Source organism: Scatophagus argus, chromosome 17 (assembly GCF_020382885.2).
Source record: "Scatophagus argus isolate fScaArg1 chromosome 17, fScaArg1.pri, whole genome shotgun sequence".
Taxonomy (NCBI): domain Eukaryota; kingdom Metazoa; phylum Chordata; class Actinopteri; family Scatophagidae; genus Scatophagus; species Scatophagus argus.
This window is the reverse complement of record NC_058509.1, coordinates 649,476-664,475: the sequence shown is the minus strand read 5'-3', so window position 1 is coordinate 664,475 and position 15,000 is coordinate 649,476. Positions and strand designations below refer to the sequence as shown.

At 48.8% G+C, this 15,000-nt stretch overlaps 1 protein-coding gene across 3 annotated transcripts in view; it reads right to left on the bottom strand.

The window, feature by feature from the left end:
- Positions 1-15,000, bottom strand: part of LOC124074341 (semaphorin-6D-like) — an 82,834-nt gene that overhangs the window by 64,895 nt on the left and 2,939 nt on the right. For all 3 annotated transcript variants that reach the window (XM_046417176.1, XM_046417173.1, XM_046417174.1), the window contains exon 2: positions 1,813-1,939. The gene's annotated coding sequence lies outside the window, so the exon portion shown is untranslated. The remainder of the gene's footprint in view (positions 1-1,812; positions 1,940-15,000) is intronic.

The following is a 15,000-nucleotide window of genomic DNA, read 5'->3' as shown; positions in this document are numbered from 1 at the left end:
CCTCCTCCTCCTCCGGCAGAGCCTTCCTCTGACAGGTCACCAAACACCCCAAAACCACCAGCGGAATCCGTTTCACACCAACTCCTACGATGCTGCTTGAGACACTTTTTAATTTGACTAACATTAATATTCATGTGTCCAGTTTGGTCCTGATAGACGGAATACAGCAAACAAAGTGGAAGACAGGAAGCAGCCGAGTTAAGAGTTCATTTCCACGACCCTCAACTTTGGGCTATTTCAGATTAAAGAGACAGACAGGCAGCGAGACAGGCTGACAGCGAGATGGACAGGCAGTGAGACAGACTGACAGCGAGACAGGCTGACAGCGAGACAGACAGACAGTGAGATGGACAGACAGTGAGACAGGCTGACAGCGAGATGGACAGGCAGCGAGACAGACTGACAGCGAGACAGACAGACAGTGAGACAGGCTGACAGCGAGACAGGCCAACAGCAAGACGGACAGACAGTGAGATGGACAGACAGTGAGACAGGCTGACAGCGAGACCGACAGACAGCGAGACAGGCCGACAGCGAGACAGGCCGACAGCAAGACGGACAGACAGTGAGATGGACAGACAGTGAGACAGGCTGACAGCGAGACCGACAGACAGTGAGACAGGCCGACAGCGAGACAGGCCGACAGCGAGACAGACAGGTAGTGAGACAGGCCGACAGCGAGACCGACAGACAGTGAGACAGGCCGACAGCGAGACAGGCCGACAGCGAGACAGACAGGTAGTGAGACAGGCCGACAGCGAGACAGACAGACAGCGACACAGCGAGACAGGCCGACAGTGAGACAGACTGACAGCGAGACAGACAGACAGTGAGAGCAAATCAGTTGGCTGACACGTGAGAGAAGAAGAAGAAGAAGAAGAAAAGCTTGAGTGTCGAGTTTATTTCTGCTCGCGTCGGCTTGTCGTGGGACGACAGGATGTGACCCAAATATCAGACAGAGAAGAAGAACAAACAAACACCTCACATCTTCTCTTGGCGGAGAGAGACTGAAGGCTTCAAACTGCTTGTCAGGACGCGATGAGAACTTTTGTTTTTAGGTCTGCACTTCGTGAGGAGACAAACTCCGAAGGTTCAGACTTTGTGTCAGTCGGTTCCACCGAGCAAAACCGAAACCCGATCCGACCGAGCTGAGCGTCGGCTGGGAGCTTTTAATTCGTGGTCTCGTCGGTCGGTTTGCTGTCATGGATCAATCATCAATCACCAAGAAGCTAAACTTCTAACTTTCATACTGAAACCTCAAGGTTGCTTCCTTCGCTTTGTTAATATGTGAAAGCTTCCAGCATTTCAAACACCAGCCTGCCATCCCACACACACACACACGCACACACACACACACACACACACACATCCATCCTGTATAAAACCTGCTGGTTGTCCACCACATTTCAGGTGTAAACTCACGTGTCCTCATCATGTCCCCGCAGAGACAGACAGCAGAGCCCACACCGCTTGTTACGCTAACGAGCTCGTTAAGCCACTTAATGAACATGCTGATTATGAACCATCAAAACTGCAGGGTCTTCCTCGTTAACAGTAACTGATGACATCACTGAGCCCGAAGCGTGATGTCATCAGCCCTCAGACTGCTGCTGGACTTAACTCGAGTGTTTGGCTTCCAGCTCGCAGACTCATTGCTCCTTCCAGGCGAAGGTGGGAGGCAAAGCGACTGGCGAGGTGAGTCGAGCTGCATCCCTCACACACACGCACACACTCTGCTCTCAGTGTGTGTGCATGTGTGTGTGAGCGCTTTCAAGTTCAAGCAGACAAAAAGAAATAAAAACGAGTCCTTACCTTGAATTCAGGACCGTCCAATCACAAGCAGCTTGGCAGCAGAGGAGCCAATCACTGAGGAATAAATCCAGGAAGTGAAGAAGACGTCCAGCAGTTCCTGTCGTGATGACGTCGAGCGTCCATGAATCTGCAGAGAAGAGAAAAGAGACGAAGTCAGGACTGAAGCCAGGAGACCACGCACTGAGGGACACATGGGATCAGGCTCAGATGTCACCCTGAAGACACACGCGCACACACACACACACACGCGCGCACACACACACACACACACACAGAAAGTCAAAGCAAACCTCCAGCTGCGTCAGCTTCCTGCACGCTGGATGAAGTCATGTTTTGGTCCCAGAGTTCGTTGCTTTGCCCGACTGCAGCCGGCGTTTCCTCGCCGCCCGTCAGTCAGAGAAGATGTGGAGGCTGTGAAGTGGACGGATGACGGGGAGACGACGGCGTGAATGGATTTCATGTATTCCTGCCGCACGCTCGCCTCAGACCAGCACTTTGAAGTCCAGAACATGAAGAAGAGCAGAAAATCCATTGAGTCGAGTGAAAAATCAAACAACGGCGTCGCTCAGGATTCAGGCCCGAAGCTCAAAGTGCTCAGAGTCTAAACTCTGATTGGACGCTTTTGGAATACTTCAAAAACCCAGAAAGACTGGGCAGCCCCAGCTCTCAGTGGCGTTCGGGTGATTCCAGTGACGAACGACGTGGAGGCTCCGAGTGCTTTGACTTCAGTTCCAGACCTCAGCTCCAATTAGCTGCTCAGTGGGAAAATGAAGGCTTTGCTGCTTGTTTCAATGTCACGGCTCGCAGCGGGCTGACCCGTCGAGTCTCACAAAAATCAATCAGACCTTTTCTTTGTGTCTCAGTCGGCTTAGACAAAACGCATCAAACAGAAGGTCCGCACACAGCAGAGCAAACCAGCAACCTGCAGGCGGCGAGCTCGAGTCGAAGCCCGACACTCGGTTCACACACAGAACACAAACACAAAGAGCTCGGCGTGATGTAAAGACACCACAGCTCTGCTCTGATCTCCTGCTCGGGATCCTTCAACTGAAGAGGAGGAAGAGGAAGAAGAGGAGGGAGAAGAAGAAGAAGAAAGCTGTGTGAAGTTCAGAGGCAGCGTGAAGGGAAGCAAATCTACCAGGACGTGTACCTCTACTCCGCAGCAGTAACAAAGTACACTGATCTTTACTGCATATACTGTACTTGTGGCTCCACTACTTAACTGTGAAGGGTCGTTTCTTTGAAGTCAACGCAAAACCTGATAGGACGCACAGTGTGTTCATCACAGGAGAACAGCCAATCACAGTGAAGTCCTCCTCCTCCTGCACCTGAGAGTCAAGGTGCTTGTGGCTGACGCGTCTCCTCTTCCTCCAGCTGCATCCTGATACAAGTGCTGCCATCTTGTTCTGGTGATGTCATTTGGAGCCAGAGTCTGCACAGCAGACATCAGCTGCTCACATGTGAAGCTCTGCAGCTTTTCCTCTGAATGGTTTGAATGCTCTGAATGTGTTTGTGATCATGTTGAGCTTTGGACTGTTGGTTGGACCGAACGAACTCTGGGAAGGAGTCACTCCTTCATCAGCAGATGAAACATCAGCTGCGGTCAAAATGAGCTCCAACAGGAAGCTCCTGCAGGAGTCACAGCCAGCTGATCTGAGGTCAGACAGGACAGGACACCAGCTTAGTGCTCTCTGTGAGAACATCCTGCGAATTCGTCCTCACTGCTTCAGCGTCAAAACGCTCACGACAAACATCACTCACGCTCACAAACATTCAGTTGGTTCTGCACTTTCACTAACGAGTCATTTTGTTCCTGCTTGTCATCAGTGAACTTTCCCACAGTCGGCAGCTTGGAGCCAAAATCCAGCAGCAGTAAATAAAAGAGGAGACCACACAGGAAAACAGGCTGCCGACGCTTCGTTACCCTCTGATCTGCCTCCGCCGATTCACTCGAAAATCACAGCTGACACGCAGAGCGTCTCCATGCGCCGTTACCCAGCAGCCCCGGCAGCGTGGCTCCGGCGCGTCAGTGGGGTCGGTTCGTTAGCAGCCAAGAACCGCTTCACGTTTTCATGCTGAAGTTCAACCAACAGACAAAATGAGACCCGATCCATTTGTCTCCATTAACATCTGGCACACACACACATACACGTGCGTGCACACACACACACACTCTGTCACGGACACGCACAGCTTCCTGTTGACTTTGCGATTGGTTCGAGCTGCCTGAGCTTTCAGTCTCTGTGAGTCCCATTCCAGGCTTGCGGCTGCTGGAGACTGATGGGCTCATGAGAACAACAGCAGATGTTTTGGAGGACACGTCGGGTGTCTGTGGCGGCAAAACATGACCGTTTCCTAAACACAAGAATGTGTTTTAAAGGCTAAAACCAAGCAGACCTTTTGTGTTGGTTCGTCGTGTGTGCAGAACCCAGAACCATTGAAGTGTTTTCCAGTCCTGTTAGACTTGGACCAGAAGTACCCTGTTCTTTCCTGACCCGGTCACACGTGGACAGTCGCTGGTCCAAACAGAACGAAGACCAGCAGAGACTTCAGCCACACTAACACTGAGCTGTGCTTCACCAAAACGCCAGCAGCGAGCAAGCGGCTCGACGGAGCCACAAAGAGAAAACACCAACCAGAGCAGAAAAGAGCGAGAGGGCTAATGGAGCTCACACGCTCTTCTTCCATCAGCCGCGAGCCTCCACGCTCACCCATCAGCACAGAAAGCATCAGTCATATCATGGCGGAGATGCAGCCGTCAGAGGACACGTGACAGAAGAGGGTTCAGGAGCCTTTGGGCGGCGAGGGAAGAGTTATGGGTGACGGCGGCCGGCAGGTTCCAGCAAATGAGCCGAAAACCGCTTCAAGGAGTCCAGTTCTGACTGAGCATCTGAGCAGCAAGGAAGAAAATTAAAGAAACAGAGAAATGAGACAGAAGAGAATAATACATGATACGACAGCATGTGTGTGTGTGTGTGTGTGTGTGTGCTGAAAAGATGCGAGGCGGGCCCAGAGGGAAGTGACGCTCATATTCCTGCTTCATGCAAACGTCGATCCGATCAGATCTGACTGCGATTGGACTGTCGGCATGCGGCTGGGCAAACGAGCAGCAGCTCTTCTCCTCCGACAAAGCAGACGTGAGACGCACAGGAAGCCCCAGGAGTGAAACCAGACCCAGAGAGGAGCCGCCCTCGGGAGCAGCAGCAGGTTCTCAGGTGGAGCAGCTCCACCGGCACTTTGACTTAAACCTGCAGGTTTGGGACAGTTTGGACAAGTGAAAGCTGTGAGTGTATTTCTGTTTCAGGCTGTCCTCTTTAAAGCCTCACATCTGCTTTTATGTTTTAGAAATCAAAAAGTCAACACCTCCTGCTTCCTGCCCCTTAAATGTCAGGATTTGCTGGTTTTCTTTGTCATTTCCGACATTAAATGAAGAGTTCGTTCACACAGCAGACGTCCTCAGGAAAACCTGCCATGCAGGACTGCACATACGGTCCCATTCAGGATGCAGCACGCGGGATCTGATCCTGCTCCGCTCCGCAGCCTCCCTCTGAGGGTTAACAAGCTGACAGAACCTCATGCAGATTTACTGCAGCAGGGGGTTAACACGCTCTGCACACGCTCAGAACGAGCTGCACATGCACACACGACACAGCTGAACGTGCAGCACCATGTGACCTGCTGTGAGGACGACGATGCGAGTGCTGATCAGAGTGTAAAGTCTGTGAAGTCTGAAGGCTGAATTCATTCACAAACTCGTGAGTTTGTCGGAGTCCCCTCGAACAAACGGTCGGCGTGACGGCTGACCAGCAGCAGCGCCTTCAGTGGACAGGAAGACTGTCTCCCGCTCCGGTCAGAATCAAAATCTCCAGCTGTGCCGCAAACCGCGACGAGGACCGAGCTCGTCCGTCCACAGAGACAAACATCAGAAGGAGCTACAAAGCGGACCTTTGGCTGCTCGCTGTTCTGTCCGAGTTCAGGAAGGAGATGACCTGCCGTCAACATGGCCGCCAGACGAGCTGCACAGGTAACCTCAGACAGTTTAGACAGGAAACAGTGACACGCAGGTAAACAGGTGAGCTGTGTCCATCATGAGCCCACAAACACCTTCATCTGCTGCTCGACACTCACACGATCAGCACCAAGTGGGCTAATCCACACTATGGGTGTGTGTGTGTGTGAGCGAATCTGAGATGAGAACACAACAACAACAAAAACGACGAGTCAACAGATAACAAGGTTACACACACACACACAGGAAGATACACACATTGAAACACACACGCAGGCTGAGTGTGAAATACACTGCAGCCGCCCTGCACGTTTGGCAGCAGGTTGATCCCAGTAGCCTGGAGGTCAGCCAACACACACACACACACGCACGCATGCGCGCACACACACACACACACTCACATTCTCACACACACACACACACACACACACACTCACACATTCTCACACACACACACAGGTCAGCTTAATGGCTTTTCTGCCCTCAATCTGCATTCCTGAACATGGAGCCAAGAAAACGTGTTGAGACAAACACAGGCGGTGGCGGCGGCGGCGAACACGCTGATGAGGCCTGCGGGCACAAACGCTTCACGTTCCTGAAGTGGAAGAAAAATCATGTTTCCTCCTCCGTGAAATCCTCATCTTCCACCTTTAAACGGCAGCAGAGACACGTCAGAGGACGCCGTCGTCGGTGTGAGCGCTCAGGCGTAGGCGGCGGGCAGTGATTCCCCGCCCTCTCAGGGACGCGACCCGCTGGACTGAGCACGTAGCAGCAGATTAACAGGGACGGATCGGTTCTCTGATCTGAGCTGCTGACAGGCAGGAAACAGCAGCAAGGCAACTGCAAGTCTGCGAACTGAACCAACACGTTCAGGTGTGTCACTGCAGAGCCTTCAGGTAAAACCATCACGGGCCCAAAAGGTTTTGGTTTACTTTAGCCTGCCGGAAGTTACTGTTTCCTCTGATGGGAATCCTCTGATGTCCAACATGTAGTGGAATCAACGCTTGATGTCCACTCGCCTCGCGATGGTCCACCAGCACACGCAGACTCGCAAAGTAAGAGCAGATTGATTCAGAATGTGTTTTGCGGAGCCACAGAAGACGACCTGAAAGCTGCAGCTCCAGAGGAAACCCAAAGGAGCCTTCAGAGGCAGATTGTTCCAGCTGCCGGGGGTGGTCGCTGTCTCTGAGCCGGACGGTGAGACAGATGAGACCACAGAGAGCTGCAGGACACCCGCCTGACGGCAACACGGCAGCAGCACCGACTTCATCCATCTTCATCTCAGAGACACGATTTAACAGAAGCCTCAGTGACACAGCGAGAGGAGGAGGAGGGCGGCGAGGCAGAACGAGTACAGAAAGAAAGTGAGGATGGATGTCTCTGTGTCCATGGGAGCAGACAGGCAGAACATGAACACTCAGCCAATCACAACTCTGCAATCCAAAACCAAAAGTTCAGCTCTGACTGACAGTTTGCACAAAGTCGCTCTGACAGAAAACATTTTGTTTCCCTTCCTGTTTTGTCTCTTTGGTTAAATTCTCCGTCCTGATCGGCTCAAACTCTCTGACTTTGAGCACCTGAAACCATCAGATTGAGAAGGTGACCTCTACGCTAACATTAATCCGCTTTCTGCTTCTTCACAGACAATCAGCTGCAGGGATCACAAACCGTCTGCTCCGATCAGACACTGATTTCAGGTATTCCTGTGAAAAATCAACTTCCAGACACGTTCAGTGTTGAGTGGAACTGCTCACTGATCAGCTGACTGGTCTGCTCGGCCTCTGAGGCGTCTTCTCTCAGTTAATTGAGAAGTTCCTTACGGAAGAAGAAGTTCTACTATTGTGTCAAAACTTTCAGTATCAACATTCTCACCTCGGCTGCGAATTCTCTCACTGTGCCCACAATCCTCACATCGCCGCGACGACACCGAGACGGAGGAAGTTTTTCACAGCAGGAAGTCGACCAGCTGTCCCGAGAGAGACAATAAATATGGTTCGACTCGTGTCTGGATTTGAAAGAGGAAACAGCGAGGCTTATAGCGAGGAAGCACCTGGAAAAGTATTTCGTTTCAAGACAGAAGTGCTGAAAGCTGCTGGTCAGCTCATGATTCCAGAGCCACAAAGACTGAAGAGCAAAGTCTGACCTGAACACGTGAATCAGCTGCTTTATAAACCGCTCAGTCATCTCAGTTCTAACGCACTGAAGAACATTTAGACATTTAAGCTGCTTTTTTAACACCATTCAAAAGCTTGCACAGTATCAGCGAGTCGCTTCATCAATGAGAAAACTGCTCAGGAGTATGGAGTTCCCGCCCACACACTCGTCTGAGCCAATCAGGAGCGGCGCTCAGCTGTCAGTGATGACGTTTCAGTCCCTTTTATAGCATCGAATAACTAAAACCAAACAGATGTCAGGTGTCCTTCGTCCTCCACAGCAGCAGGTGGCGCTGTGAGTTGATGTGATCACACAGTTTTTACAGATGAACTGCATCGCTTTATTAAGTATTTTAAGTTTTAAATGAGGAAGTAACCATTTAGACTCCTGATGTGGGGTCAGTTTGTCCACACAGTCCTGATGAGTTTAAAGCGAACCACAGCGCCACCTACTGCAGTATGGAAACACAACACAGACAACTTAGTTTGTTGGTGAATCGTTTGTTCCGGCAGGACATGATCTCCTGGCAGAAGGGACAAAGTGTTCACAGGTAAATTAATCCTGTCAAAACAGAACATCATGTGACCTGGGAGTAACTGCTGATTGGTCCTTTCGCATTAAAGACAATCCAGATGTTTGTGTGTTATCTCTTATTCTGTAAAGTTTAATTGAAGAGCTCCTTCTTTGGCATCTTTTACGTCGTATATTTATTTTGTGATATTTAATTCTTTACTTCTTACACTTTTCAGATTATTTTTGCCGTATTAATTCATTTGTTTCCCTCATAGATTAAAACATCAGAAAACTTCTTCTTGTGCCAGCCGATCGATTCTTTCACTGCAGGAAGTGTGTGCTGTGAGCACACACACACACACACACACACACACACACACACACACACACACACACACACACACACCTGAGAGAGGGCCGCATGTGTGTGTGTTGCTGCCAAAAGCTGATCAATAGAGCAGGAAGCTTCAGGAGATCCAGAGGTCACCTGGCAGAGTGTGTGTGTGTGTGTGTGTGTGTGTGTGTGTGTGTGTGTGTGTGTGTGTGCCTGGGCATTAAACCAGCAGAAGATAAACCAGACATAAACAGGGTACTTCTGCAGTATCAGATCTTCATCAGCGGACCAGCCTGTGGTGGACCACAGAGCTTCAGATCTGACTGCTGAAGAGAAGCTCCAGACTGCAAAACATGGAGGCTTCACACGCACGTTCAACCAACAGCACAGAACATCGACACAATCAGCTCAGTTTGAAGGGGGACACCTGAGATCAGAGTCACCGGTCCAGGACGTGGAGCACATGTGAAATCTGGTCCCAGTCTGCCACAACGTGGGGCTGCAGATCGCCGACATGGAGCCAGAAAAACTATACGGCGATTCAGTCTGACGATCAGTCAGCCGAGACGTCAGTCCAGCCGTCCGTCCGTCAGTCTGTCAGCGAGCAGCTGGACACACGGATGGACACGGTGCTGAGGATGTCCCGGCGCGTCGGACTCGTGTTCAACATGCAGTGAGTGTTTAATGTATTATGCAGCAGTTTGTTTAGCGTTCATGCATGATTCAGACGTTACAAACACCCAGCGTGACGACCCGAGGCCTGAATAAATGAACACGGCGAGAGAGTCAGGAAACACACTGAGACGAGCGGAACCCAGCGGCAACACGACGACTGAAGACCGACAGACAAACCGCCTCAGCCGCGTGACTTCCTGCAGCCGTCACCATCGAGTCTCCGTGACGGGAGACGAGCTTATATATTTAACAGATCAGAAGGTCACGACACGGAGCTCACACTGACTGACAGGCAGCGAACACACCACAAGAAGAGAAACTCGCAGCTCGAACGTCAGCGATGCGAACTGCACACAGAAAGCCATCAGCTGACCCATCAGCTGACCCATCAGCTGACCCATCAGCTGACGGACTGAGTTGACTTGTTGTGTGTCAGGAAATTTCCAGTGACTTTCTGTCTTTTCCAGCTCAAACTTTTCTCTACACGACTCAAATCCCCTTCGAGCCGCAGTTTTCATCAGGTTGCGTCACAGTTACGCTGCATTTTACTGAAAAGAGTCAGGATGAGAGGAGATGGAGAGGCGCCAGGGCGAACCCCGACAGTGTGTGTGTGTGTGTGTGTGTGTGTGTGTGTGTGTGTGAAGTAAACTTCACTTCCTTCACATATCAGACTTCATCAGCTTAAAGTTCGGATCCGACAAACCAGGACTGAAGCTTGACCACAAACTGTGAGTGTTACTTCACCAAGAGACACCAAGCCAGAAGAGGAGACATGAGTATCAGGAGACAGAGACGCTGCTGTCCTACAAAGACACATTTACATCCAATCAGTCTCACCAGGACTCATCCAGGCTGCACCGCCTGGTCCAGAGGACGAGGAGGTGCTGACGAGAGAATCTGACCACCGGGACCTGAGAGGCTTCAGAGCCACACTGGGTTTTCTTCTTCCTACAAGGTCAGTAACAACAGCATGAAGACCGAACACAAACACAGACAATCCTCACACCAACAGGCTTCAACCGGGGACGCCGTCCTGCTGCGGGATTTCTTATTGGCGTTGTGCTAATCACCCGACTGATGTGGTTTTCTCTGCAGCCCTTTGAAGGACCACATGGACAGTCTGAAGCCTCTTTGTGTCCATCTTGTCTTCATGTTTGCTGCTCCTCAGATACTAAAGTTCACTCCTGCCTCCTTATTTCCTTCCTGCTCGGAGACAAGACAAAAAGGAAGCGAGCAGGAGGGAAGAGACGTTTCCTGCAGTCTCTCACACGCACACACACACACACACACACACACACACACAAGAGGCACAAGAGTGATGGATGGCAGGATGTTTCTTTGAGTCAGTTAGGGTCAAGGTTATACAATAACACAACCCAAAAGCACAAAGACATGGAATAACGGTTTGCCCTTACTGCAGGACGATGCTGTAACTGATTAAATGAATGAATGAACAGAAGATGCAATTGGTAAATGTATAAAAGCTACTCGCTTCAGACCTGAAATATTCGACTTGAAATTCAAGTGTGGTTTTGGCTATTCTAGAAAAAGTTTTGTACAAAAAGTGCTCTGCCCACGAGGACCATTTATCACACAGAGCCACATACTGAAATAAAAGGTAACGTCTTCTCTGACAGGTAGCAGCGTCTTCTTGCTCTCCTCTGTGACGGAGACAAACTGGCAGGCAGCAGAGGATGACGGGGGATGTGAGGCAGAAGGTGGAGCTGCTGTTTTTGTCGAGCTCCTGTGTAGCCCACTTTGTGAGATCCTCTGGGGACTGGTGAAACAAGCAATTACTCCAACAGCCCACTAGGGACTGCTGTGTGCCACTCATCTCCCTACTTATTATGAGATCATAAGAGGCATGACAAAACCATCCCAAACAAGCTTGAATGTTAGATTTGGGATTTCATCTCTGATCTGTGTCACAGTTTTCACTTTTCTTCAAATACAAATGGCATCTTTGAGCTCATGACGCTGTTTCAACATGTGTACTTTCTGTTCTGCCTGTCCTCATAGATCAGGGTTTAGTGTTAACACAAAGAGAAATGATTTCAAAATAAGATTTGGGGAGAAAAGAGGAGAGTTTATTTTGATCCTGTTAACTTCACAGCCCTCTACAGTAAATGCCATTTCCTTCAAGGCAGCCTAAGGAAAATCCACCACCTAGCTCCTGCTCTCTGATTCTCCATTTGTCTTTTGTCTGATGCCAGCTGACAGAGAGCAGTTTGAACTGTGACACGCGACAATCAGCATCATAACACATCTCTGTGCCATGTTGACGCGACAACTTGTAATCTCTGCTGCCCTGCTTGTGCCACATCTGTCACTGGCTGTGTCTCTCACCGGCATGTTTGTGCAACCTCGCGCTGTATGCTTGTTGGACAAATATGTGTGGGTGGGTTGGGGCTAGCTAACTGCAGACTGCTTTGTGAAACAGCTGACCTGTTGTCAAGGCGACCGATCTGCCATGACAGCCGCTGTCACATTCGCCTCAGCTAATGACTGGCTCTTTTGATTGATCCCTTCTTTTTTTTTCTTTTTCAGCTTCTTGAAGGTAATTTTTTGCCTCCTGCTCTTTTAATTAAAAAAAGTTCTGGCATTAGCATTCCAATTAAACTGTCAGGGTAATTCCCACCGAAGAGGAAAATTGCTCCTGTTATTCTTATTATTTGAATAAAATCAGCCCTTCTGTTACTGTGCCTGCCTCCCCTGCTGGGTAGGAGACAAGAGAGATAATTGTATGAACCCACAGCTTTCCTCTGCAAGAGTCAAAGACCTGTGTTTTGATTCTGGCAGTTCGGGCTTGTTCTGAGCCTATTAAGGCCATTCACTGTCTGTGTCTTCATCCCATTTTGTGCTTTTCGGTTTAACCTTTGCCAGTCTCCCTGAGGCCCTTGCGTTTGGCCTTGTTTGCAGGACCTCAGCTGGTGCCGCATAGTTTTAAGCGCTAATCGCCTGGCACCCAGCTACCTCTGCACTCCTGTCATCTACAAACAGTCCACCAGAAGACTCTGTGTGCCTTTTAGTCAGCTATACCTGCTCATGCAAATTTGTGTCAAATAACGAGGCTAGCGCTAAGACTTAACATCATAACAAGTACAATGACATCTGCAAATGTTATAATCCCATTAAATGATAATGCTGCTAAGTGAAATGCAGTCGAAGCCTGCGCCAGGCTGCCAGAAATGCTTTTGTCACAGCAGCAGATGAAATCCAAACTCATTTTTCTCAGTTTCGCTGCCCACAGTCGCTTCTGTTTGGCTCGTGGGGCTGAATACGTCCTCTGTTGAATATTCCCCTTGTTTTGTGGCGCTTCTCCATCGCTCCTGCCCGCATCTGTTGTGGTAAAGCATTTAATCAGCTGATGTAAGTGATGAATGGATTTCACTATGTAATGTAATTCACCACTTTGATTGATAACCCATGGCCAGAGCCTAACTAATCTGACGACAGATGTGTTCCTGTGGGAGAGTGCTTGTTAGGTTAGCCTGTTGGCTCTGTCTGGAATGAGAATGGCAGCGTGCTAACACTACAAGAGGCTTGGCAGCAGGTCTGCCGGGAGTGGAGCAAAAACAAAAAAAAAAAAACTACATGTCAGAGCCAGCTCGGTAATCCTGCCCCGTAAAAGAAGTAACCTTAACAGTGCTGCTCCAGCGGCAGAGATCTTCGTATTTACCCAGCAGCGATGACAAGATTTGCTGCAAATTACACATCATTACATGATCATTATGAAACCTTAGGCTCCCAATCTTGGCAGCACAAATCGGGTTTTGGCTTTCATTCCACTGAAATGATATAAGAATAATAATCTTGTTTTGGTTCTTAAGTGTATAATTAGATTCAAGAACAACAAAAAAAATTGATCGTTTGCAATTACCTTGCATTTCTACTGGAGCGCCATGTTCATCTCTTTGAGAGGGGAACCTGCCAATTAATAGAGGTGAATTCAATAGATATTAATAAAATCAGCGAATCATAACCAAAATTAGAGAGATTTTTAGTGTTAGTGATGATCATTGCCATCATTGTTTGCTCTTGCAGATCTGAAAAGCTCACAGTTCAGTTGGTGCTGAAGGTGTTTTGGTTCTAAACCAGATCAGTCCCTCTTGATTGTTTAAGTTACATCTTTTTATTTCACACATCTTCTCATTATGTACTTGCAGCTTTTGCCCAAGGGAGCATGTCCAGACATTTTGAACTTGAGAGATTAGTTCTCACTGTACCTTCAAAAAAGCAGTCCTAGCTCTCATTCCCCTACATACAGTTTGGAAGTTTTGACACTTCTGCTTTCCTACTGACATTCTTAGCCACATGTCTGCTGAAGGCTGTTGTATAATAAGCCTGATGCTGTCAGTGTGTTGGCCTCTAGAGGCGAGACAAAGTCCAGAGCCAGCTTAATGAACCCTCAACCGGTGATGTACAGTAACAAGAAACACTGTCCTACAGTACGGAGATGTATGTGTTCTTTGCTCGAGTTCCTGTTTGTGATTATTTTTGTTTTGTTTCATTATATTTGCAAAGTAAACCTGATATCTTTACTATATTAATATTTATCTAACCTGTACCTATACAGGCCACATCAGAAACAAAGTGAGCAAAAATGTGCTGCAATAAAAACATGGTCCTATGGTGCTATTCGAGGAACTTCGGAACAAGCTGACAGAAACATGATGCTTATATTACCCCATTAAATTTGAATGCTGTCACAACAGCTACTTCTGTTAAGTCAGTTTGCACAGTTTTGCTCCTTTTCAGGTTTTTGAGTCATTTCAGATACCTGCTGTTCCCCACCTGCTCTGTAGTTGTGTTCCCACCAGTTTCAGTCACCTGTTGTCCTCACCTCCCAGCACATCTGTTCCAGATTTCCTTCTTGTCTCGAAGGTCCAGCCTTTGGCCTGTTTCTTGCCTGCCTGTTTCTGACCACAACCTGTTTCACCTGCCTGCCACTTGCCTGCTTAGTTTGGCCTCGCTGACCGATCACGTCATGCCAAGCTCCACTTCTCAGTGTGGAGACCTGCTCCAAATGGCCACTGTGTAATCAAACACTCACATCCAGGAGACAAGGCAAAATAGTAGCATTTGTTTGAAACATGTTAACAAAGAAGGTCAGTGTTGGGTCTGAAACACTGCAGTAAATTTGTTTGCCATAAAACTAAAATGATGAACGGAAAATGTCTAAGAAACTCTGCAGATCCCCCTTTCACATTACATGTAGTTATCTGATTCAAAACATGTAGATTAGTGGGAGCTTTAAGTATGCATTTAATTACTTTTTACACCACCAAAACAGTATGTATTTCAAGCAAGACACTGCGACACAGTCCCACTGTACACACAAAGCAGAAACGTAATTGTGAAAAGATTTATAACTCCCTTGCTGCCTTCTTCCTCTGGTGTTGCCCCCTCCTTCATTATAACCCTGTTCATCTCATGAATATGCAGGGTCTCTGTGTATCGGCTCAGATAGAGAAGGCTTCTTAAATCTTCCGTTTATGTCCCA